At 37.2% G+C, this 24,526-nt stretch overlaps 1 protein-coding gene across 15 annotated transcripts in view; it reads left to right on the forward strand.

Moving 5' to 3' along the window:
• The window catches only part of CBFA2T2 (CBFA2/RUNX1 partner transcriptional co-repressor 2), a 142,443-nt gene that overhangs the window by 59,498 nt on the left and 58,419 nt on the right, over positions 1-24,526 (forward strand). The window contains exon 3 of one of the 15 annotated variants that reach the window (XM_079128215.1): positions 18,539-18,572. The exons of 13 other annotated variants lie outside the window; for them this stretch is intronic. The gene's annotated coding sequence lies outside the window, so the exon portion shown is untranslated. Of the gene's footprint in view, positions 1-18,523; positions 18,573-24,526 lie in introns of those variants that run through there. One more of the 15 variants, XM_079128219.1, reaches the window with a different exon arrangement.

A 24,526-nucleotide genomic window follows, 5' to 3' on the forward strand; every position in this document is an offset into this window, starting at 1 on the left:
CGCTTGATTACTTCCATATGGGTCTGTGCAAAGAAGTAGTAGCCATTTATTGATTTCCACCACAACCCCCACCTCTATTACTCAAACTATAATACCCTGAAATCTATTAGACCCCCAGTAGGCTGTATGGCTCAGTTGGCACTACAACTGTGATGAACGTTTTACAAGCAAAACTAATTACACCCTCTTTCTCCCCCCTTTACCACCTCCTACCTAAATATTAAATGTAGAAAAAAAATCAGTGTCATAAGTAGAATAGTAAATTTTTTCAGTGTCTTGAGATGAATCTGTTTGAGTAGTAAAGCTTTTAGACTTTGGATGGGCTTTTATGGAAAATTTTAGTCACTGCTTTAAATATTTCATACCACACCCATAAAATTCAAGTAAATCATGGTCCAGTAGGCCCCTAGGGTGGGAATGGGGGAAGCAAAATTTTTCATCACTTGCTTTTTGGTTTATTAATATAATTGGGGTGGGCAGTATGTTAGGAAAGGGGCCTAGTTTAAAATGCTAGTATGCTTTTTATAAAAACTACATGTAACAATACTAAAAATTCTTTAGTTTTGCATTATCTTGTTTTTTGTGTTTGCATAGATATTGTTCTAGTTTACTTAGAATTAATAGCACAGTAAGAAGGTTGGTGTCATAGACTTCTTAATCAGTGCACAAATTTAAGTGTTCCATTTAGGTTTGTGTTGTAAATCAAGATTATAAACAGGTAATTTAAGTACCTTGCTTAAAACTCTACATCCAATTTTAAGGACAGTCCGAAGTTGTCATTGGCTCTTGATGATTTGATTGTGACCTTAATGAAGTCACTGCCCTTATCAGTGCCAAGGTTCCTGGTTGCCTGCATAAGTTAACAGTCGAGGAGCAGAAGTAATTGCCTTTTGACTGGTGAGTGTTTAGATATGCAGCTCAGTTTTAAAGTAAAATCTTCAGTTAACATTCCAAATTAAATTGTTTAATAATACTAACATTTAAAGTAACAATTCCAGCCACAAGTGGTGGTCCAAACCTGTAATCCTAGCTATTCTGGAGGCTAAGACAGGTAGATTACAAGTTCTAGGTCAACTTGGGCAATTTAATGAAAAGATGTCTTAAAGTAAAAAAGGGCTGGGATGTAGCTCAGAGCTAGAGTGCTTACCTAGCATGCAGGAAGCTCTGAGTTAGCTTACCACTACTGCTAGATAAAGTAACAATTTCAGTATTTTAAACTTAGCTACATGGACCTTTTGTCACAATTACGGAGCATAGGAACATTTCTGTTGGGGAAATGTCTTTTTTGCTTTCTCTCTGTTTTGCTTATTTTGGAGTTTAAAAGGGTTCTAGAATTTGAAAAGCCCCTGGCAGGCAACATTTTTTTTTACCTGACAGCTGACAGCTCCTCTAAAGACAGGCAGCCCAAGTAAAGCAGTGTGATTGCATTCAGAACAGGTTAGGCTTAGTACCATATGAAGAGTTGTTTTTGTAAAAGCACTTTAAAATCTGCTCCCTCATTTTAAGTAGCAGAAAAGTGGAAATATTAGGCTGGAAAAGAAAGAATTGAGATTTGAAACTGGGTCTTCTGATTCCAGATTGGGTATTCTTTACTTATTTTTGAGAGGAGGTTTTGCCATGTTGCCCAGGCTGGGCTTCAACCCTCCATCTTCCCTGAGTAACTGGGATTACAGGTATGTGTCACTGTGCCCCACTTAGACATGCTTTCATTCCACATTCAAAATTAGCACAAATTGGGATGGTTGAAAGCAAGAGAGTGATATTACTGTAGATACATTATTTTGAGATGTTCACATGTGTTTTGGTACTCATGAAGGATGGGGATTTCCTTTAGTGATCTATTTGAGACTAATTTTTCTTTTCTATCCTTTTAATATATGAGATACATTTTCCTATAGCATTCCTAGAACTAATACCAAGATAAAACTGTTAGTAACTTTTTCATTCTTTAATGAGAACTACATTTTCACAAGCAAAGCAGTTTGTTTCCACAAGTAGGGAAGCATAGTAACTATGTGTTCTCTGGTTGCCAAAATGACATTTTTGCTGGAGACTTCAACAGGGCTGGGACAGGAAGAGCATGAGTGAGGTACCTAAGGTACAAACTTTGAGGCATATAACTGTGAAGGTCAGACCTGCACTTATTTTGGATCCCAGGCACCTCACCCCATCCCACTCATCTTCAGAAATTTTTCAAATAAGGATTGCAGACTTGGTGTGATTGATTTTTTTTTTTTTTTTTTTTTTCCTCTAGAAGTGTTACTTTCCATCTTTGTTTTATTATGCTTTATTTATTGGTGCTGGGACACTTTACTACTGAACTACAACCCCAGCCCTTAGTTTTTAATTTGTTTTTTTGAGACAGGGTCTACCTACGTTGGTGAGTCCTTTCTCTCTTCCCAGCCCTGGTAAACACCCGTTTCCCTAAATTTTGCTTTTTTAAAATGTCGTGTAGCCAAACTGGGAATAGAGCTCAGTGATAGCGCATTTAACTTATTATGTGTATAAAATGTCATATAAATAGAATTATAGTATATAGCCTTCTCATTGTGGCTTCTTTAACTTAGCATAATACATTTGAGATGGATCTATGTCAATCAATAGTTTGTTCCCTTTTTTGGTCAAGTAGTATAAATCTTCAAATAAGGTTTGTACAGTAGATGGTGGTATGGTGTCAATATTAATTATTTTGATAATTATACTATGATTAAGTAAGTTTTCTAGCTTTTTCTCTCTTGTTTATTGGTATTGAGGATTGAACACAGGAGTGCTTTACCTCTAAACTACATCTACTCAAACATTTTTGAGACAGGGTCTTGCTAAGTTACTAAGGGTCTCGCTAAATTACTGAGGCTATCCTCGAATTGGATCCTCTTGCCTCAGCCTCTCAAGTTACTGGGATTACAGGCAAGTGTCATCATGCCTGGCCAGTCTTCTATCTCTTAACAGTTAAACACTAAGATATTTACAGGTAAAGTCATATAATGTATCCAACTTATTCAACTGGTTTAGACAAAAAGGGAGATTGAAAGGGTAGGTAGGTAGAAAATAGGAAAATGATAAAAAAGAAAATGGCTCAATTTGTGTAAATGATATCAGAGTTCTTTGAACTATTGCAAATTTGAGATTACTTCAAAATAAAAATCTTTTAAGTTGGGATAAAAGAAGGTACTGAGCAATAGATTCCTATTAACAACAACAAACAGTATATTAAGTGGTCAGCTTAGAGCTGTGTGAAGAAGTAAACTACTGTGTTCTGAATTGGGATGCAATTTTATTCTGAGTGATGGGTAACCATTGAAGGGTTTTCAGTATAATAGTAATGTGATCTGATTTACCTTTTATAAAGATCACTCCCCCTGTGGTAGGAGGAAAGAATTTCATAGCAGCATGACTTGAAGCAACAACAGAAGTGAAAAAAGGTGTTTGGACTGTTTGTGGGCAGTGGAAGATAGGAAAGGATGGATGATCTGATATATTTTGGAAGTGGTTGAATTTCGACACTGGTTGATGGATTGACAAGAGAAAGGTGGAAGGGTCCTTTTAAATAATGTCAGGTCCATCTTCCTTGTTATTCACCTGTTTAATATTTAAGTGTCCACTGTATGCCAGGCAGTATTCTAGGTATTGAAATTAAATCAAGGAATAAAACAAAGTCTTCACCTTCATTGGAATTCAATTCTAGTGGAAGAGACAAATAGCAAAGTTAAGTAATATATAAGCACTCTAAATATATGTTTATATGTGTTTAAGGTGATTGACATTTAAAATATTATGAAAATAAAAGGGCTAAGGAAAAGGGAAAGGGGTTAAGTTAAGGGTATAGTGAAGATCCTTACTGAAAGGTGATTTTGAAATGGCAAGATGATGAATATAAGGGTTCAGCATTGTATGTGGCACATTTTGTCTCACTTTTTGAGTTTATATTATGATGAAGTTTTATGACAATAATTCCTTATGGGGTATAATCCTGACTCTACCTATGATGTTGTCATTCATGCTTTTAGCAGTGTAAGGCTTAAAGAAGTACAGGTCACTGGGCATAATGACGTGTGCATGTAGTTCCAGCTACTTGGAATGCTGAGGCAGGAGGATCACAAGTTCAAGGCCAACCTCAGCAACTTAATGAGGCCCTGTGTCAATAAAAAATTAAAAGGGTTGGGGTGTAACTGAGTGATAGAACCCTTGTCTAGTATGTGCAAGGTCCTGGGTTCAGTCCCAGCTGGTGGGGTGAAAGTGGGGGTGGGGAGAAAAGGTGATTGTATAGGTCTTGGTAAGACAATGGAAAGATGCATGTAAAACGTTCCTATATAGTAGGCAATTAGGTTATGGACAAAAAAATAGTCCCTATAAACAATTTGCAAGGTCATTCTTCTTTAATCTGTGTTCAAGGGGTTTTTGAGGTATATACAACAAAAAATGCATTAAAAAGACAACCCTTAAAACTGCCAAAGGATCAAGAGCCAAGGAATTGGAGAAGTAGAGTGAAATTGTTGCTGCTTAGCTTTGTCCTAACCTAGTTTTCCTTTTAGTAAAAATAAGGTCGTTACTCAATCCCCTTATCCGGTTAGAGAACACACTTGAGAGAGGCTTTCAGTTCTTGCACAATGAGTCAGGAAAAGTTCCTCCTGAAGGGGACATGCCCAGGGCAGTTCTTGTGTGTATGGAAGTTAGCTTTGAGAATATGGAGAGAAGAGTCCTTGGTGGAGGATGAGGTCATGAGTAGAGGACAAGAACACTGGGTAGGTAACTAATGTCTAGGTTACAGAACACCTTCTATGCTATGTGTAGGAGCATAGATTTTATCCTATAGGTAATAGGATTAAAACTGTTACAGTTTTATTTTATTTTGAACAGGGAAGTGTGACTTGCTAGGCATTTTTGAGACAGGTTTCTGGGGAAAACAGGAATTTTATGGAGGCATTCTTAGAAGCAAGGAGATCATTTGAGATGGTTAGGGTAGGTATAAGTAAGAGACGGCAGGTCTGAATTTTGTAGGTGGAATGGAGAGGGGAAGAGGATTTGAGCGTGTGGAATGCAAAGAATGGTTTTAAAACATTTAAAATGAAAAGGTTAACCTGATCAATTTTGCTTTTTAAAAAAATGATAAAGCATTTTGTGCTTTCCAAGGGAGTTGGATGAACAAACTTGGGTACTGTATGTATTTTATTAGACATTTGGGGGTGGGAAAACAATTTCTAAAATATTTCTGGCAGCTTCGTTTTCATTTTTATCTGCAGGATACAAAAGTAAATTCTGGGGTTTTTGATTAAATTAGCAGACCATATGGTGTTTGCACAGACTGCCTGCTTATGTGAGGTAGCTGTGTTATTTTTCTCTTTCAGGATATGATGCTTTACCTGATGCCAATGTTCTGAAACATTTTCTAGTCAACACTATGTGAAGTAATTATTCTAGTCATTGTATTTTTTTTTTTTTTGATTTCTCAGTTGATGCCCCTATTTGTGTAGTGCCTAAGTCTGCTTTTATATTAGCTTAATATTTAAAAAGTTAACCTGTTCTGTAGGCTTTATGCTCGTTTAATATCTGTTGGTCTCCCTTTTTCTCCGATTTTTTTTTTTTTTAACTTGTAGATAGACACAATATCTTTATTTTATTTTTATGTGGTGCTGAGGATCAAAGCCAGTGCCTCACATGAGGGTTAGGCACCCCTGAAGGCCTCCTCTTTTTTTTTTTTTTTTTTTGCGGTGCTGGGGATCGAACCCAGGGCCTTGTGCATGCAAGGCAAGCACTCTACTGACTGAGCTATCTCACCAGCCCGCCTCCTCTTAATGTAATAGTAGGTATTGGTACTTAGGAGTTTGTTCTGATGGCATACATGGTTATTTCCCCTGCTGAAGTTGTCCCTCTACCTTCCATTTCTGTTGTTTAGATTCAGTTCCACTATATTTTGGCTTCATATTTGTACTGCACTTTCAATTTTCAGAGCTTTTTATCCTTAAAATGACCCACCCCCACTCCCAGTGTAGAAAATAAACCCAGTGGTATTTTTATTTTTAATAGAGGAGAAAGCTGAGACATTATCATCCTATTGACATTTCAGTTCCTAGGTTGCTGTCCAGTAGGAAGAATCTCCCTCAATTCTCTGGGCATGGGGCTGGGGATATAGCTCAGTTGATTGAGTGCTTGCCTCATAAGCACAAGGCCCTGGGTTCAATTCTCAGCACCGAAAAAAAAAAAAAAAAAAAAAAAAAAAAAAAATTCTCTGGGCATAACCCAGCTTGCTAATGGAGACAGCCACCAAGAAAACCCTGGCAAGGCACACAGGCCTGGTTGCTGATCACAGTGCTAACAGCGCACAACTTCTGCAAGCTGCAGCTGTACCTTTTTGCTACAGCATATCTATATTTTTACACACTTTTAAAGAGTTACAGAGTTTGGAAGAATACAAGTTAAACCATTCCAAATTTATAAATGTGCTGTATCTCTGGGAGTTTTCTGTATTGAGTGCAGTTGTCCATGAGATCCCACAGTTGATACTTTTCTCAGTTCATTTATTGCCATGTTTAGGCCATCATCCTTATACCAGTTTTAGTTAAATGCCAAAATAAGATTCAGCTATCATAATAGATGAATTGAATGGGTGCTAATTGTGTCTCCCAAGTGTTTGCCAAAGAGGTTTTTTCCTAACTAGTTTTGTTCTGTCTGTGTCCTTCAGTCTGTTTTGAAAAACACAGAATCTCAGATTATGTTTTAGGGTATTCTTGTTAAAATAGTCATTTCATTGAGCAGTGACAGCCTTTGATCCTTTATGCTTTTGCCTATACTTAATATTTATCCATTTTTCTAAAGTATCTGAATTTTGGAAATAGTGAAGGAATGAGCTTTATGGATTGTTAGGTTTTTGTTTTTTTGTTATAGTGCTGGGGATTGGACCCAAGGGTGCTCTACCACTGAGCTACCCCGCAGCCCTTTTTATTTTTTCAATTTTCCAACAGGGTCTCACTAAGTTGCCCAGGCTGCCTCAAACTTGGAATGTTCTGCCTTAGCCTCCCGAGTTACTGGGATTACAGGCGTACACTGTGGCAGCTAGTCAAATTATTAGATTTGAGGAGTGATACTAGGAAAAAAAGTGTGATCTTGGTGTGGAATGAGCATTTTTTAAATCTTGGTTTATTTGTTACTGTGCCTTAAAGTACTCCTATCACGATTCAGTGACAGTGGGCTTGCTTTGTCAGAAGTTTCTTTGATTGTCAGTTGAGGACATAATCCTCTTTAAGACTTTTTCCCTTCTAACTTCCAGAGGTTTGCTTCAGCCGCAGGCACTACTTTTACTTTCATATTTGTGAAGAAAGACAGTGACTGTAGTATATTAAGTCTGTCAGCTGGGATCAGTGCTCATTTTTCTTTTATTTAATTCTTGGTCACCATGCACAAGCTTCATTGAGTTCTTTAATAATTCACTCTTTTAGCCTCACTCAATTCAGATTTCTTTTGCTGTAGTTACAGGCTCTGGAGACCAGCAGAACTGTCACCCCTTCTCTCTAAATTTTCATGGACATGGTTTAACTTCCTGAGCCATAGTTTCTGGTTGAGTAAAGTGGTAAAGCAGCCTCTTTTCTTTCTCTTTACAACTGACTGCTTTAGTAGTCAACTAATTTTAAAAAGCCACCTAGTTTAAAATTCAGGGAGTGTTGCTCAATGGTAAAGTTTTGCATAGCATGTGTGTGTCCCTGGGTACAATCCTCAACACTGGGAAAAAAATTCCACATTTTTATAAAATTTTGTAATTTTTTTAGGGCAATCTGTGTGATTGAATAATTTTACATTGATTAATGATTTTCCTTGGGAGTATTAATTTTTATTTTTTTACCAGGGTACCGGGGATTGAACTCTGGGGCACTCAACCACTGAGCCCCATTGCCAGCACTATTTTGTATTTTTATCTAGAGACAGGATCTCACTGAGTTATTTAATGCCTCATTTTTGCTGAGACTGCCTTTGAATTTGAGATCCTCTTATCTCAGCCTCCTGAGCCGCTGGCATGTGCCACTGCGCGTGGTGGGATTATTAATTTTTAAAGATAAACACCCCCCTAAATGGCAAGGAATTGAGAAGTCAAGACTGAACAAATAGAGAATTTAGGCCTAAAGTTTAGTGTGAAAATAAGATTAACAATTTCTATTTGCAGAAGTATCATAATCAAGGGAATTTTTTTTTAAGTTACTTTTGATTATGCTCATTGACTATTACTTTTCCCTTAGAGTTTTTAGCACTTTCTCCATATTGCAAGGTGTGGAGTTGCTGTACCCTGTGGTATTCCATGAGACTGGCTCAAAATCTTCTGCCTGTAGTGCTTAGAGCTATCATCCAAAAGGGCCAAACACATGACATTGCAGTGTATTTCCAGATGTCATTCTCTATTTGGATGACTTGGATCTTGAGAAGGGTATTTGCTCTTAAATAGAAGAAAAATTGTTACTTTGGCATAAGGCCCACCCTGTCACCATTCCCACATCTGCTTTTTTGAAAAATTTTTTTAGTTGTAGGTGGACACAATACCTTTATTATTATTATTATTATTATTTTTTTTTTTTTTTTTAAAGTGGTGCTGAGGATCGAATCCAGGGCCTTATGTGTGCTAGCAAGTACACTACCACTGAGCCAGAACCCCAGCCCCACATCTTTTATTGATTAGCAGTGAATGCTTGTCAGTCAGGATGTAAGAGTGCTAGTCTGATTATCAAACTCAGTCTTCAGGATGAAATACTGGAGGAAAGATGAAGGATGACTTAACTAACTATAGGGAGAATCTGAAAGAGGACTCTTTTTTTTCATAGCTATTGTACAGGGCTGCACTGCACAGAGATGTCCTAAGTATTTCCTTGTGTTAAGAAATATTATGTTATGGCTTAGATGTCGTGTCTCTCAAAAAGCTCACATGTGAGACAATGCAAGAATGTTCGGAGGAGAAATGATTGATTCATAGCTTTAACCTAATCAGTAAATTAATCCCTGATGGAATTAACTGAGTAGTGACTGGAGGCAGGTAGGTGTGGCTGGAGGAAGTGTCATTGGGGGGCGTGGCTATGTGGCATATATTTTGTGTCTCCAGAGTGGAAACACTCTGCTTCTTGATCACCATGATATGAACTGCTTGCTTCCCTTTGCCACCCTCTCCCACTGTGATGTTCAGCCTCACCTCAAGGAGTGGAGCCAGCCTTCATGGACTAAGACTTCTGAAACCCTGAGCCCTTAAATAAACATTTTCTGCTTTAATAATGTTCTGGTCAGATCTTTTAGTCACAGCAGTGAAAAAGCTGACTAAATCATCATAATGTTTATATGCTGGGACTGCTGTTACAAAAGGGACAGTAGAACAAGCAGTGAAATCCTATTGCATTTATCTTAGAAATAAAATTAAATGCACAGATACATGTTTAATTTGATGATATTTTAAAAAGTAGTCATCTGTAGAAGAACATGGTGCACACCTGTAATCGCAGTGCTCTGAAGGCTGAGGCAGAAGGATTGCAAGTTCAAGATCAACTTCAGCAACTTAGCAAGGCTCTAAGTAACTTAGTGAAACCCTGCCTCAAAATAAAAAATAAAAAGGCCTGATGATGTGGCTCAGTGCTTAAGTGCCCCGGGTTCAGTCCCCAGTAAACCCCACTTCCAAAAAATAAATAAATAAAAGTTATCTGTATTTCTGTAACTATCCTCTAAAATTTTAGAAAACTTAACATTTACCAGAAATTTCCTACTCACCTCCCTGCAACATGGTTTCATTTCTCCCTCTGCATTTGTATTTCAGGTAAATGAAACCATTCAGTGGGTACTCTTGTGTTTGACCTCTTTGTTTTTGTGTTCCATACATGTAAGGGTGAATCAAAAGTGTTTTAGGGCTGGGGTTGTGGCTCAGTGATTGAGCGCTTGCCTAGCATGTGTGAGGCACTGGGTTCGATTCTCAGCACCACATATAAATAAATGAATAAAATAAAGGTCTATCAACATCTAAGAATATTTTTTAAAAAGTGTTTTAATGTTGCAGTATTTTGTTGTATGGATGTACCATACTTTTTCCATTCATCTGTTGGTGGACATTTGGATTATTTCCATACTTTTTCTGCTATGAGTAAGGTTGCTGTAAATATCGCTGGAGAAGTTTTTGTGAACATGTTTTGTTTTTTCTTGGGGTTGAATTATAAATCATTGAGTAGAAGTATGTTTAAGTTTTCAGAAAACTGTGAAATAGTTACCCAAATGTACCATGTAAAACACTAACCACAGTGTATTAGAGTTCTGGATGCTCTGTGTCCTTAACATTTAGTCATTCTTTTTTTTTGTGTGTGTGTGGTACTGGAGATTGAACCCAGGGCCTTATGCTTGCGAGTAAGCACTATACCAACTGAGCTATACCCCCAGCCCGCAGCCATTTTTATTTCAACTATTTTATTGAGTAAGTGATGATAACTCATTGTGCTTTTAATTTGCATTTCCTTGATTTTTAATGTTTATTACCTGTGTGTATATTGCTGTGTCTTTCTTTAGATATGACATTTTGTTCACTATGAACAGTCTCTCTTCATTCGTACTGCCGTTTGAGTTTTAGTTATTTGTGTTTTTATTGCTGACTTTCTTTGTACATGCTCGCTATGTATAAGCTTTTTGTCAGATATTTGAGCTGTGAACAGTTTTTCTCAATCTACAAATCATTTGTTCATTTTCTTAATGGTGCTTCTCCCCCACCCCTTTCAGTACTAGCGATTGAACTGGACCCAGGACCTTGCACGTGTTATGCAGGTTCTCTATCACGGAACAACGTCTCTAGCCCTTTTATTTTATTTTGGGACAGTCTCTCTCACCTGAGTTGCCTAGGCTGGCCTCAAGCTTGTGATCCTTCTGTGTTGCTGGGATTATAGGCATGTGCCACCAAACCTACTTCTACCTTGTTTTTCATTGAATTTAAAATCAAAGTTGAAGTTTGGTCCTAATTTTAAATCCCAATTTTTTTTTTTTTTTTTTTTTTAACCAGTCCTATTGTTAGGAAAACATGGATGACATAAGCTGTGTAACACACTAAGAAATATCTAAGAGTTGATTTTACAGAGAAGTAAAAAACAAGTATATGGACTATGTTCTAATCACTAGACTTGGCATTGAGAATACAGCAGAGATCAAAATGGACATGGTTCCAGCTTTCAAGGAGCTTGCAACCCGGGGGCGGAGGCTCACTTCTTCTGAAACAAAAATTAATAAACGTTGCACTTAGGGCTTTGTGATGTGAAAAGAAGTCTTCAGTATTCTTCATTATGCAGTCGGTGATGAAAGCATCACAATTTGAATAGGACTTAATCTATAGCATATAGATAACTTTGTTATTTTTCATTTTTACTTAATGAAAATACATCCTGAAGCCATGGTATGTAGTATGAATATTGGAATGAGTGGTTATCTATATCTTTTTTTTAATTTGTTAGTAACTTACTTTCTTAGAATCACTCACTTTAAAAAAAATTTCTTTGCAATGTCTTGTTTTATATTTTTAGTGCTTTTTTGTTTTGTTTTGTTTTAATCCTGTGGAACCAGAGGTGTTAGCCTGTGTTTAAAAACTCACATTTGGTAGTGATACAAACAACTGTCACACTGAATAATTGTCACATCATTATAAGGGTTTCTGTTGCTCGCTAATCTGTAGGTAAAAGTCTAGATTTTAACTACATGTGATTGGTAAAAATTAGTTCTTGTGAGAGAGTTTATGCTGGATAGACCATCTGTTCCCTATTCGCAAACCCAATGAAAAGTTAGCCTTAGAATTTGCAAGCTACTGAACTAGTGTGTTTGAAAAGTGGGCTGAGTGAAGTCTTAGGAGATAACTTCAATATGTAGGCACTTCTGGATTTGGTTGCAGAAGTATATTCTTAATTTGATGGAAAGATCTCAGTTTTCATCTGTTTCTTAAGGGTGACCATGACCCCATGTAGTATTTGAGATGATAAAATAAACATTGATGGTTTGATTATATATATGAGGTTTCCCTGTTTTATGTTCTGTACCATTCCTTGTCTATTTGGGGTGCCCTCCTTTAACTTTGACCACCTAGCTATATCATGAAATTCTTGAGCTCTGAAAGCATGGTTTTTTGTTTATATCATGAGCACTTAAAAACAGTGTTTAGTCATGTTACCCTTTTAGTGACGTTGATAAAATGAATCATGGTGCCAGGCACTGTGGCTCATGCCTCAGACTCAGGAGGATTGCAAGTGTGAGGCCCTAAGCAACTTAGTGAGACTCTGTCTCAAATAAAAAATAAAAGGGACCAGGGATGTAGCTCAGAGGTAAAGTGCCCCTTGGGTTCAATCCCAGTACCAAAAAAATTCCCAAAAACTTGCTTTAAAAAAAAAAAAAAAAAAGTTAACTTTTTATTTATTTATTTTTTTGGTGTTGGGGATTGAACCGAGGACCTTGTGCACGCTAGGTGAGCACTCTACCAACTGAGCTATCCCCAGCCTTCGTTAGCTTCTTGTATTACAAACGTAAGCACTAGCTGCATGTGCCTGTAAAATCCCAGCAACTCAGGAGTCTGAGGCAGGAGGATCACAAGTTCAAGGTCAGCCTTAGCAGTTTATCGAGCCCTTACCAATTTAGATAGACCCTATCTTAAATAAATAGATAGATAAGTAGAAGATAGATAGATAGATAGATAGGAAGGTCTGGGGATGTAGCCCAGTGGTAAAGTGCTTGTGTTCAATCCCCAGTATCAAAAATAAATAAATAAATAAATAAATAAAAAATGAGAGCATTACTTCTTTTAAAGCCAACTTCTTATTTCTCCACATTGTTTTATATACTTTTTCCACGTTGTTTTTTCAAATGTAAATTATACCCTGCTCTTTGATAATATGAAGGTGTTTTCTGTGCTGCTCTTATGTTTATCTGTGTTTCTGTGGAGAATTAGACACAGAATGTGGTGCTTTTTTCCCCCTGAGCTACAACCTCCCCCCACCCCTTTTAAAGTTAATTTTTCTTTTTGTGGTACTGAGGATTGAACCCAGGACCCTGCACACGTTAGGCAAGTGCTTTACCACTGAGCTACATCCCCAGCCTTTTCCAGCCCTCCTTAAACAGGGCCTCACTAAATTGCTCAGGCCTTGTACTTCCGGTCCTCCTGCCTTACCCTCCTGAATTGTGATTACAGGCGTGCACCACTGCACCTGGCTTGTATTGATTTTTATCAACATAAAATACCGTAATTTTCATTAGATCATATTACCATCTAGCTGTCCTTTATCTGGGAACACTGTAGTACTAATTTGAGAAACCAGTCAGTTGTTGCAGTTTACATATTACTAGGAAGTTGTTCTAACCACATGGTAATTGACCCTTTTCCAGGGCCACCACCTAACTATCTCAAGCCATAACCTTGTCTAGGTTATTTTAGTTAAAAGTTCTTCAGCTAATTCTTAGCTTTATTTGAGGAGATATAGTTTTTTATATGTGCCCATAATTGATTATAAAATATGATGAAGCTTAGGTTATTTTTTCTCTTCAAACAAACCATGTTTTTAAAACCATATTTAGTAAATATTTTTAAACCATCTTGTTCTTTTAAAAAGGTAACTACATGCAATTGAGACTAAATTGTCAAATTTAAGTAATTATAGAGAAGGTTGGTAGGTATATTAAGATTTAACTTGTTCAGATTTAAATGATGACCTAAATCTCTACTAGCAGATGTATTCTCTCTGCAGGGAGTTCTGCTGTATTATGCATTCTCAGTATTTTCATTGTCCTCTAGGAGGATAATTATCTCAAAATTCTGGAAGCATTTTCCTGTACTCCCTCCTATATGAACATTAACAAGTATTTAATTGTAGACTTACCCTGGATTTTTCCCTTTTGATTGTATACTCTCACCTTTGTCATTTGGTGTAGTAAAAAACTTCCAGTCTTACAAAGGTTTCACTTTAAGCCACCAGGTCTTAGTAGGGGTGGTAGAGATAGTAATAGTAATAATAGCAGATGATGATGATGATGATGATAACTATAACATTTTTATATAATGGCATGCATTTTAAAACTGAATTATTAACTTCAGTTCCTTAGAGAGTAAGGCAGACTTAAGTGCCTATTTTACAGTTGATGAGCCAGTTTTTGGTGTGTTTGTTAAGCATTTAGTCAATGCCAAAAAAAATATCATTTAAACTCACAATGAGGTTTTGACAGGTTAAATGAGATGCATTTGATCAATAAATTGTTGAGATTGTAGTATAGGGCAGTCGGTCTCATTGGAGAGCCCATTGTTAGCCATCTATGCCATTTAGGTGGAGAAAGTATGCGAGGTCTAGGGCTTCTGACTTCAAACCTTGTTTTTCCTGTAATTTTTGCTATTCTGAGTACCCCATCCCAGTGTTCCTTTAACTTGTCAACATTTCAGTTTTGTAAAGAAGTCATTTTAAGAACTGTATAGAGGGAAAAGAGGGGTGGGAGGGGTGGCAGGGAAGGGAAAAAAAAAATAATAGAATGAATCAAACAACATTGCCCTATGTAAATTTATGATTACACAAATGGTATGCCTTGACTCCATGTACAAATAGAGAAACAACATGTATCCCATTTGTTTACAATAATAAAAAAAAAGTTTAAAAAAAAAAGTCATTTTAACTAGATCATGCTACCTGTGTATGAAGACTTAACACGTTAGTAATGCTTGACAGTGCAGTGAACGTCGAATGATTCTTCTGTAGGACAGCATATTCATTGTGTGTGTGACAGGGGTGGACAAAGGAAAATATTTCATAAGTGGTGTTCCAAAGATTCAAGGAAATTGATGTTTACCCTACCATGTCATCAGTTCCATTTTCATGTTCTTTTTCATGCTGTAACTATGTATTTTTTATAAATAATTGTAATTATACTGCATATATAATTTTTGTAGTTTTCCCCACCTAGCTTTTATTCTATAAATTTCCTCAAGTGTCAAATGATCTACGTCATTATAATTTTTAATGCCTTCACAGTTCATATTGACATGTGGTTCCAACATTTAATTTCCTATTCCTCTGTGGAATAAGTTGCTTCCCTTAAGATAATTTCTTAGATATTCCCAGGAGTATGGTCATACAGTTAAATGAAATGAACAATTTACTGACAAAGAAAGGGTTTTGTAGCTCCACTAATTGTGTTGAACTTCAACATTTATTTCTGTGCCTTTTCTTCCTGATACATTAGTAATTGGATACTTGAACTAATGGAAGCAAATAAGCGTATAGATAATCTAAAAAGTCTTCTAGTCTGAACTATAAATATATATGTTTTCTTCCAAAATTCACTATCCATTTTGATGTGGTTGAATGGAGGGTCAATGAAAGAAATGTAGGGAAATTGGTATTAAACCTTGGCTATGATAAAATTAAAAGTTAACTCTAGAAGAAAAGCACAGTTATTCTTTATGATTTGCTGTTGAATTGTAGGTTTAATCCTTTCATCTTTCTTTGTACATATCTTTCTCTAAAAGGCTAACTTAATTAATGGGTATGGTTAATTTGCTGTGCAGAATAACTGCCAGTGTAGGCTCATGTAATTCTGTCATCATAATGATCGTTATTGTTACCTCTGTTACAGAGGTGAAAAAACTGAAGTTACAATTGGTATTGAGTCTGTCCTTAAAACAGTGAATTATACTCTTAATCTTATCCCATCTTTTTTTTAAGTTTTAAGCAGAAACTGGATTCATGTCAGTCTTCCATATTTTCTAGCAGAAATTTGCATGGGCTACAATTTTAACATAGGTAAAAATCGTTCATTCTCTTCAAAGGACTTCCTGAGTAATCAGAAGCACTCTGTGGGCTGTGTGTGTGATTCACTTGCCTAGCATTTGCAAGACCGGCAGTGGGAAAAGAAAAAGGACTGCGTGAGGAGAGCATGAGAAGCCAATAGGACTCGTAATAGGGAGATATCTGTAGACAAACATCTCTGCTCAGGAAAAAATACTGATTCCACAGACAAGTTCTCTTTTCCTTAAGAGAAAAGAGGAACCTAGGGCATAGAAATTCTGAATTGTTCTACTTTGGAAGTTATAAACTTGATAGTGTTCTAAAAGCATATAGGAAAGCCAGGCATAGTGGCATGCACCTGTAGTCCTAGCTACTCTATAGTCTGAGTCAGGAGGATTGCTTGACCCCAAGAGTTTGAGACCCGCCTGGGCAAGTAAGTCTGACCTTAAAAAACAACTCTCAAAATTAAAACCTCACTATCTAAATGTAATGTTCTCTGCCTCTGTTGATTGAAATCAGCTTTAATTACATTTCCTTAAGTGAACCTGTATGGAAAACATCTTGGATATTTCTAAGACAAAAGTTGAATTATTCTGCATGCCCTTCTCTTTAATTTGTTATGTCTGGTCTCCTTTGGCATTTAAAGCCATTAATCTTTTTTTTTTTTTTTTGTAAACAAATGGGATACATGTTGTTTCTCTATTTGTACATGGAGTCAAGGCATACCATCTGTGTAATCATAAATTTACATAGGGTAATGTTGTTTGATTCATTGTTATTATTTTTTCCCTTCGCCCCACCCCTCCCACCCCTCTTTTCCCTCTATATAGTCCTCCCTTCCTCCATTCTTACCACCCTCTTTATCCCTAACCCTAAACCTAACCCTAACCCTAATGCTAACCCCTCCCACCCCCATTATATGTCGTCATCCACTTATCAGCGAGATCATTCGCCCCTTAGTTTTTTGAGATTGGCTTATCTCACTTAGCATGATATTCTCCAATTTCATCCATTTGCCTGCAAATGCCATAAATTTATCATTCTTCATGGTGGAGTAATATTCCATTGTATATATATGCCATAGTTTCTTTATCCATTCATCAGCTGAAGGGCATCTAGGTTGGTTCCACAATCTGCCTATGGTGAATTGAGTAGCAATGAACATTAATGTGGCTGTATCTCTATAGTATGCTGATTTTAAGTCCTTTGGGTATAGGCCAAGGAGTGGGATAGCTGGGTCAAATGGTGGGTCCATTCCAAGCTTTCTGATAAAGCCATTAATCTTAACTCAGGATTTCTATCCTCAGGCAAATCAGTTAGATGCTCACACCTGGACCACTTGTTCCAAGCATTGCTTCATTCAGACCATTTAAGTTGCTTTAGAAATTTAAAAAAAAAAAAAAATGTTTTTTGTAGTTATAGATGGACAGCATACCTTTATTTTATATTTATTTTTATGTGGTGCCAAGGGTTGAACCCAGTGCCTCATACATGCTAGGCAAGCGCTCTGCCACTGAGCTACAGCCCCAACCCTTTAGAAATTTTTGATAGTAAGGAAGTCAAGAATATAAAGTGAATCACTGAGTCAACCCATTGAAAGGGGAAGTTCAGAATTCCCAACAATATAGAAATATAGAAAGAGTAATTTTTGTATAAAAGAAACTTTATGACTGACATTATAAGAAGCTGTTTAATGTTTGAGGATACGTATGCACCTGTGAAACCATCACCACTATCCAAGCCATAAACATGGCTGTCACTTCCAAATTTCTGCCCACTTTATTAATTTTGAATGTGTGGTATATTGGTATTTTAAAGTATGCATTGTTAGTTTTTGTTGAGCTTTGCTTAAGTATTAACACGATGAGTTTATAGATGAAAATATGAATGATTTGAAGACTTTCCTATAATTAAATAGAAACTTAAATGCACATGAACAAAAAATATTTTTTTGAAATAAAGTACCTTTACCATTCAGCTCATGTATCTTTTTTTTTCTTTTTTTAGAGGGGAGGTACTGGGAATTGAACCCAAAGATGTTTAACCCCTGAGCCACATCCCCAGCCCTTTTGTTTTTTTATTTTGATACAAGGTCTCCCTGAGTTGCTTAGGGCCTGGCAGAGTAGCTGAGGCTGATCCTACTGCCTCAGTCTCCCAAGTTGCTGGGTAATAGGTGTTCACCACCATGCACTACTCCTCACATTTCTTTGGAAAGACTTTCACTATATAATCCTTTCCTTTATTCCTTGATTTATTATTAATTTCAACATGATTTGAGAGTAATACAGTCTAATCAAGGTTGATCACACAGTGCAAGGATGGTTCGATGTTAAGGAGTTAAAAGGAAAAAGAAACCACAACTATTTCCATCAAAAAAGCAGCCAGTTATTGAGGAGACATTTCCTCTTGTGTTTATTTGTTGAAGAGACACTTACATGATACTGTTTCCCTAGATTCATTATAGTGAAGCACTTCATTTTCATATTCTTTTTTGAGGGGTGTGAGGTGTGGTAAGAGGAATTGAAGCAGGGGGGGGGGGGGCTCAACCACTGGGTCACATACCCAGCCCTTTTTATTTTTTATTTAGGGACAGGGTCTCATTGAGTTGCTTAGAGTCTTGCTGAGTTGTTGAGGCTGGCTTTAAACTTTACAACCTCCTGCCTCAGCCTCCAGAACCACTGGGATTATAGGTGTACACCACCTTGCCTGGTGTTCATATTCATCTTTAACATTCCTTAAGGATTTAGGCCTCCCAAAATGATCTGTTAAATGAATTCTTTTAATTTGTTTGTTTGTTGCAGTGATGGGGATTGAACCCAGAGCCTCTGCACCTAGGTAAGAACCCTACCACTGAGCTATATCCCCAGTCAATTCTATTTTGAGTTTACTTTTAGAATGGAAGAATAAGCCAAAGTATGCTACCCCTAATGCTCTGCCTGAAGAGTGTGAGATCCTAGTAGTCCAGGTTTCTCAGGAAACAATAAAGATGAATTCCTTTCTGTGTGGCATGGAATGTGCACTAGCTTGTTTTTTTTTTTTTTTTTTTTTTTTTCCATTTGGTTGTCAACAACAAGTCTGGTGACTGGGCTAACAAGGAAACAACTTTTTTTCTTTCACTTTTACATATGTTATAATCATGACAGCAACTCTTTTGTTGATGGACATTTATTTATTTATTTATATGTGGTGCTGAGAATCGAACCCAGTGCCTCACACAAGCACTCTGCCAGTGAGCCACAACCCCAGCCTGAGGAAGCAGACGTTTGGGGAGGAACTATTCCCATTATCAACAAATTAGAAAAGTAGCATAGTCTCAATTTGAATCCAAAGCCCATATTTTTTTCTGTTACCACACCAGAACTGAAATATAATACAAGCAACAAAAAGAGATCACATATGTAATTTGCCTTATTTACAAAGGAAGAAAATGGGTGAGTTCCCCCACCCCCAGGTCCAAACTGCAATATAATATGCTTTGTATTGTGGGATGTAAAACTAACCCCTCACCTATGGAATGTTAATCTGGCACCCAAGACAGTCCAGGCCTCTCAAAATTCAATATCCCGCTATTTTCTTGTTGTACCCCCCACCAAAAAAAAAAAAAAAAAAAAAAAAAAAAAAACACCAAACAAAGAAACCAGCAAATGGTTTCACTTCTAAAACCAATCATTTACACTTACAAAAGGGTATGAGATGGGATTTGCTTCTTTTAAAAAATGTCTCTGGAGCTACTAAAAAACTTGAATTTACAAAATAGTTGATAAAAAAATGTTCCTCTAGATTGTACAAGAAGGGAGACAGGGACCACTGATAAGACATGGTGTGTGATTGATCAGACTTGGCTTCTCCTGCTTCACCAGAAGCTGAACTCACCTTGTTTTAATTTCCATTTTCTGCAGGTAAAATTTGTAGTTTCTTGGTTAGCCATGTTAGCGTGTTTTTCCTTTGCTCCCCTTTTCTCTTTTGTTTGAAATTAAATGTAATATGAGCTACTTCAGTGCATAATCATTATAAAATTATTGATGTTTTACATTTTTTCTTATTACTATGTCTTTGATATTTATAGCACGTCTCAGTCTAGAATAGCCACATTTTAAATGCTCCATAACCCCATGTGGCTAATGACTATCATATTGGGGAACACAGACCCACGTTATGAAAACCTATGCAAAAATGTATGCTTAGAAAATGTGAATTTGTTGTAAGGTACATGTTACTGTTAGGATTTGGATAGAAGGTGTTTCCTGAAAGCTCCTGTGTTCACGCAGGAGGTGGAATGATTAGACCATGAGAGCTGTGACCTGTGACCCATTTGACGGCCTAATCGTTTGCATAGATTACTAAGTGGTCATTGTGGGCAACATGGGGCATGGCTGGAGGAAAGGGTCACTGGGGGCATTCTTTGAGGAATATGTATTTGTCTCCGGCTCTTCCAGTCTTTCTGCTTCCTGGCTATCCTAAGGTGAGCGGCTTTCTTCTGCCCTGCCCTTCTGCTCTGATGCTTCACCTTACTTCAGGCCAGAGTGATGGAGTTGGCCAGTCATGAATTGAACCTCTGAAACCATGAGCTTAAAATGAACTTTTCCTTCAGGTTGTTGCAGTCAGGTAGTTAGGTCATAGCAATAAAAACTTAAATGATATAGTTATAGAAATAATCTTTTTTATAAGTAACCCAAAATTCAGTACATATTTGTTGACATGTCTCAGGAGCAGGTCTCCTTAAAAAAAAGTATCTGCAACGCTATTGTCCTGCCCAAAATGAGCTTCCAAAAAGTAGTTAGAAAGGATCAAGCGGCTGGGGAGGCACAGGCAGGAGGATGGTGAGTTCAAAGCAAACCTCAGCAAAAGCAAGGTGCTAAGCAACTCAGTGAGACCCTGTCTCTAAATAAAATACAAAATAGGACTGGGATGTGGCTGAGTGCTCCTGAATTCAATCCCTGGTACTGCCCCCCCTCCAAAAAAACAAAACAAAACAAAACAAAAAAAAACAAAAAAACAAAACACACTAGTTTGTTACCCCAGAAGGTGTGTAAACTCTTATCCATATTGATTCAAACACAGAAAGCTTCATTTTTTGCCCTGACTCCACTAAAACTATATGCTTGTACCCGGAATTTGAGGTTTGGTGGGTTTAGTTTACACAACCACCTGTCTTTTGATGAGGCATGATAGATTTTCACCAATTGGTAACCATTGCCAAAAACTACTTCCCAGTTAATTGGCAATGGCATATGCTACCTTTGTAGTAAGGCAAAGCCCTGAGTGCCAAAAGTTCCTTAACAGAAACTGTCAGGCAAGTAGGGATGAGGCTTCCCATCATGGAAGAGAGCCGAATCTAATTTATGCTACTTTTTTTTTTATTATTATTTTTGGTACCAGGGATTGAACTTGGGGGTTGCTCAACCACTGAGCCACATCCCAAGCCCTTTTTTGTATTTTTTTAGAGACAGAGTCTCACTGAGTTGCTTTGGGTCTCAGTTTTGCTGAGACTGGCTTTGAACTCTTGATCCTCCTGCCTCAGCCTCTGGAACTGCTGGGATTGCAGGAGTGCGCCACTATGCCCTGATGATCTCTGCTACTCTTGAGGCTGCTGTTCTCTGTGGTTTGCCACCCCAACACAGAAGGTAATGGGCTGACTAGGCATTCTTTAGTCTGAGGGAACTTAAGAAAATCAATTTATTGAATATTAAGGTTCATTGAACTAGTTGGAAACCTAATATTGGCAGCCCCCCCCCCCTTTTTTTTTTAAATACAGGGTTTGCCCAAGCTGGCTTGAAACTTGTGATCATGATCCTTCTGCTTCAACTTTCCGAGTCACTGGGACTATAGGTGTAAGCCACCGTTCCCAGCTGGCAAGTTCATTTAAAGGTTGATGGATGAATATGTACAAAAAAAAGAAAAATATTTGCAGCATACAGGTTATCTGAATATGGTAATATGAATTTTAAAAATTTTAAGTCACAGTGAACTTGTTCAAGATTACCTTACTAATTGAAAGAGGGGAATGGGCACATATGCCTTTACATTGTGTGAGTTTATTTTTACTTAATAGAATAAAATTAAAATAGCCAAAGTTCACAACCTTTTGTGAAAAGTTTTTTTTTGTTTTGTTTTGTTTTTTGTGGTATTGGGGATTGAACCCAGGGCCTTAGTGCTTGCAAGCACTCTACCAACTGAGCTATATCCCCAGCCTGAAAAGTTTTCTTTTTTGTACTAGGGATTGAACTCAGGGGTACTTAACCACTGAACCACATCCCGAGCCCTTATTTGTATTTTGATTAGAGACAGGGTCTTGCTGAGTTGCTAAGTACCTTGCTCAGTTGCTGAGGTTGGCTTTGAACTCATGATCCTCTTGCCTCATACTCCCAAGTTGCTGGGGTTTCAGGTTGTACCACTGTACCTGACTCTAAAAATTAATATTTTTCAATCTGAAATAATAATGACATGCATGTATGGAGGAGGGTACATCTGAATAAATATAACATCTTTGAAATGGAAAAGCCTATGGAGAGAATTATATGAACAAATAAAAGGTAATGATGTCTGCATTAGTCTCCAGTATTACCCAGAAATTTAAGAATATAGACATTCAGCTTTTTAGTTGACACAGTTAATGGAGCCATGATGTTTCTATAATATTATGCTGTCTTGCTTAAAGGCACAATGATGCATTAATAGTACATTTATTAAGTGGTACTGATGAATTCATATAACTCGTCCCTCTCGTGTCACATAAAGCTGCATGACTTTTTTTTTAAGATAAACTGAATGGTCTGTGACCTAGAATTAAAGTATGTATAACCTGCTTATACCTGAGCCATTATAACTAAATACTATTATTATCTTAAAAAACAAAACAACTTTTCCTAATTTTCTTATTATTGTAAAATACATACAACTTAAAGTTTACTAATTCATAACATCTGTCATCTCAGTCATTTTAAGTGTACATTCAGCGTTGTGAAGCGCATTCATATTGTTTTGCAGCCATCGTCGTCACATCAGCTATCTCCAGAATACTTTTCAGAAAAACAAACTTTGTTCTTTAAACAGTAACTCTTCATTCTTTTCTACTCCCAGCCTCTGACAGCTACCCTTTTACTTTCTCTGAATTTGATTATTCTGTGGACCTCATATAAGTAGAAGGATATAGTATTTGTCATTTTGTGGCTGGCTACCTGTTTAGCATAATATCCTTAAGGTTCATCCATGTTGTAGCATCTGTTTGAATTTCATTACTTTTTAAAAATATCTCTATTTTATTTATTTATTTATTTTAATGTGGTGCCAAAGATTGAACCCAGTGCCTCACACATGCCAGGCAAGCACTCTACCACTGAGCCACAATTCCAGCCCCATGGATTTCATTAATTTTTTTTTTTTTTTTTTTTTTGGGTGCTGGGGATCGAACCCAGGGCCTTATGCTTACAAAGCAAGCACTCTATGCTCTGAGCTATCTCCCCAGCCCCAGATTTCATTAATTTTTATGTTACTGTTTTTAAATTTACTTTGGGGTACAGGAATTGAACCTGGGGGCTGTTGAACACTGAGCCACATCCCTAGCCCTTTATTATTTTTTATTTTGAGACAGGATCTCACGAAGTTGCTGAGGCTGGTCTTGAAATTGCAATCCTCCTGCCTCAGCCTCATCACTGGGATTACAGGTGTTCACCACCACACCTGGCTTGAATTCAAGTTTTCCTTTTTTAAGGCTGAATGATATTCAGAGGCTGTAGAAATACATTTTGTTCACTCATCTGTTCAGGATTCTTGGTTTGCTTCCATGTTATACCAGTTGTGAAAATTGCTATGACTGTGGGAGTATAACTATGTCTTAAGATCCTGTCTATAATTCTTTTGAGTATATACCCAGAAGTGAAGGTGCTAGGTCATATGGTTATTCTATTTCTGATTTTTTGAGATACTCTTATACTGTTTTCCACAGCAGTTGTACAACTTTATGTTCCAACCAAGAGTGCACAATGATTCCTTCCTTCCTTCCTCCCTTCCTCCCTCCCTTCCTTCTTTCCTTCCTTCTGCCCTCCCTCTACTGCATTGTACCATTGACTGTTAGAATCATCAGCAGCTACGATGAGGAGGCCCAAGATTTATGCTGAGTAAGTACATGTAAGAGAGAGATACTAAGGAGTTTAAGCATAAAAGTAACAAGTGGTTTATGTTCTGAAAGGTAAAACATCTTTGTATTTACTGTTAATATAGTTGGAAGAATGATGGATCAGAATGGACCAGATCCAGACAGGAGGTAGGAGTTAGGGGCATTACACCACAACAGCCCAAGTCGAAGAAAATATTAAATGTAGAAATGGGAAAGGAAAAAGGAATAAAATGCAGCCACACTTCTGAAGTAGAATCTACAGACTTAATGGTTAAAAATAAAGGTGAGAGAATAAATAAGACCTGCGTTCCTAGATGGATACAGGAACTTGCAGGACACTGGCATAGAAGCACCATTCCCAAAGTCATCTTACACCTTTTTCTTTTTGCTCTCCACAGAACAGAGGCAGGAAGAAATGTTCCCTGAACCCAGTCCCACAGTGGACACCTAATTGTAACTTACCAAGAACATATATACCCTGCTTACCGAGATCCCAACCCCAGCTTCTGCTAAGACCACAACACATTCTTTCCTATTCCTGATGTTCCTTCCCATTTTTTAAAATTTATTTTTTATTCATTTATTTATTTTATTGCAGTGCTGGGAATCAAATCCCAGGCCTTGCAAATGTTTAGCAAGCACTCTACCACTGAGCTATATCCTCAGCCCCCTC

This window comes from Sciurus vulgaris (assembly GCF_902686455.1).
Source record: "Sciurus vulgaris genome assembly, chromosome: 2".
Classification (NCBI taxonomy): Eukaryota; Metazoa; Chordata; class Mammalia; order Rodentia; family Sciuridae; genus Sciurus; species Sciurus vulgaris.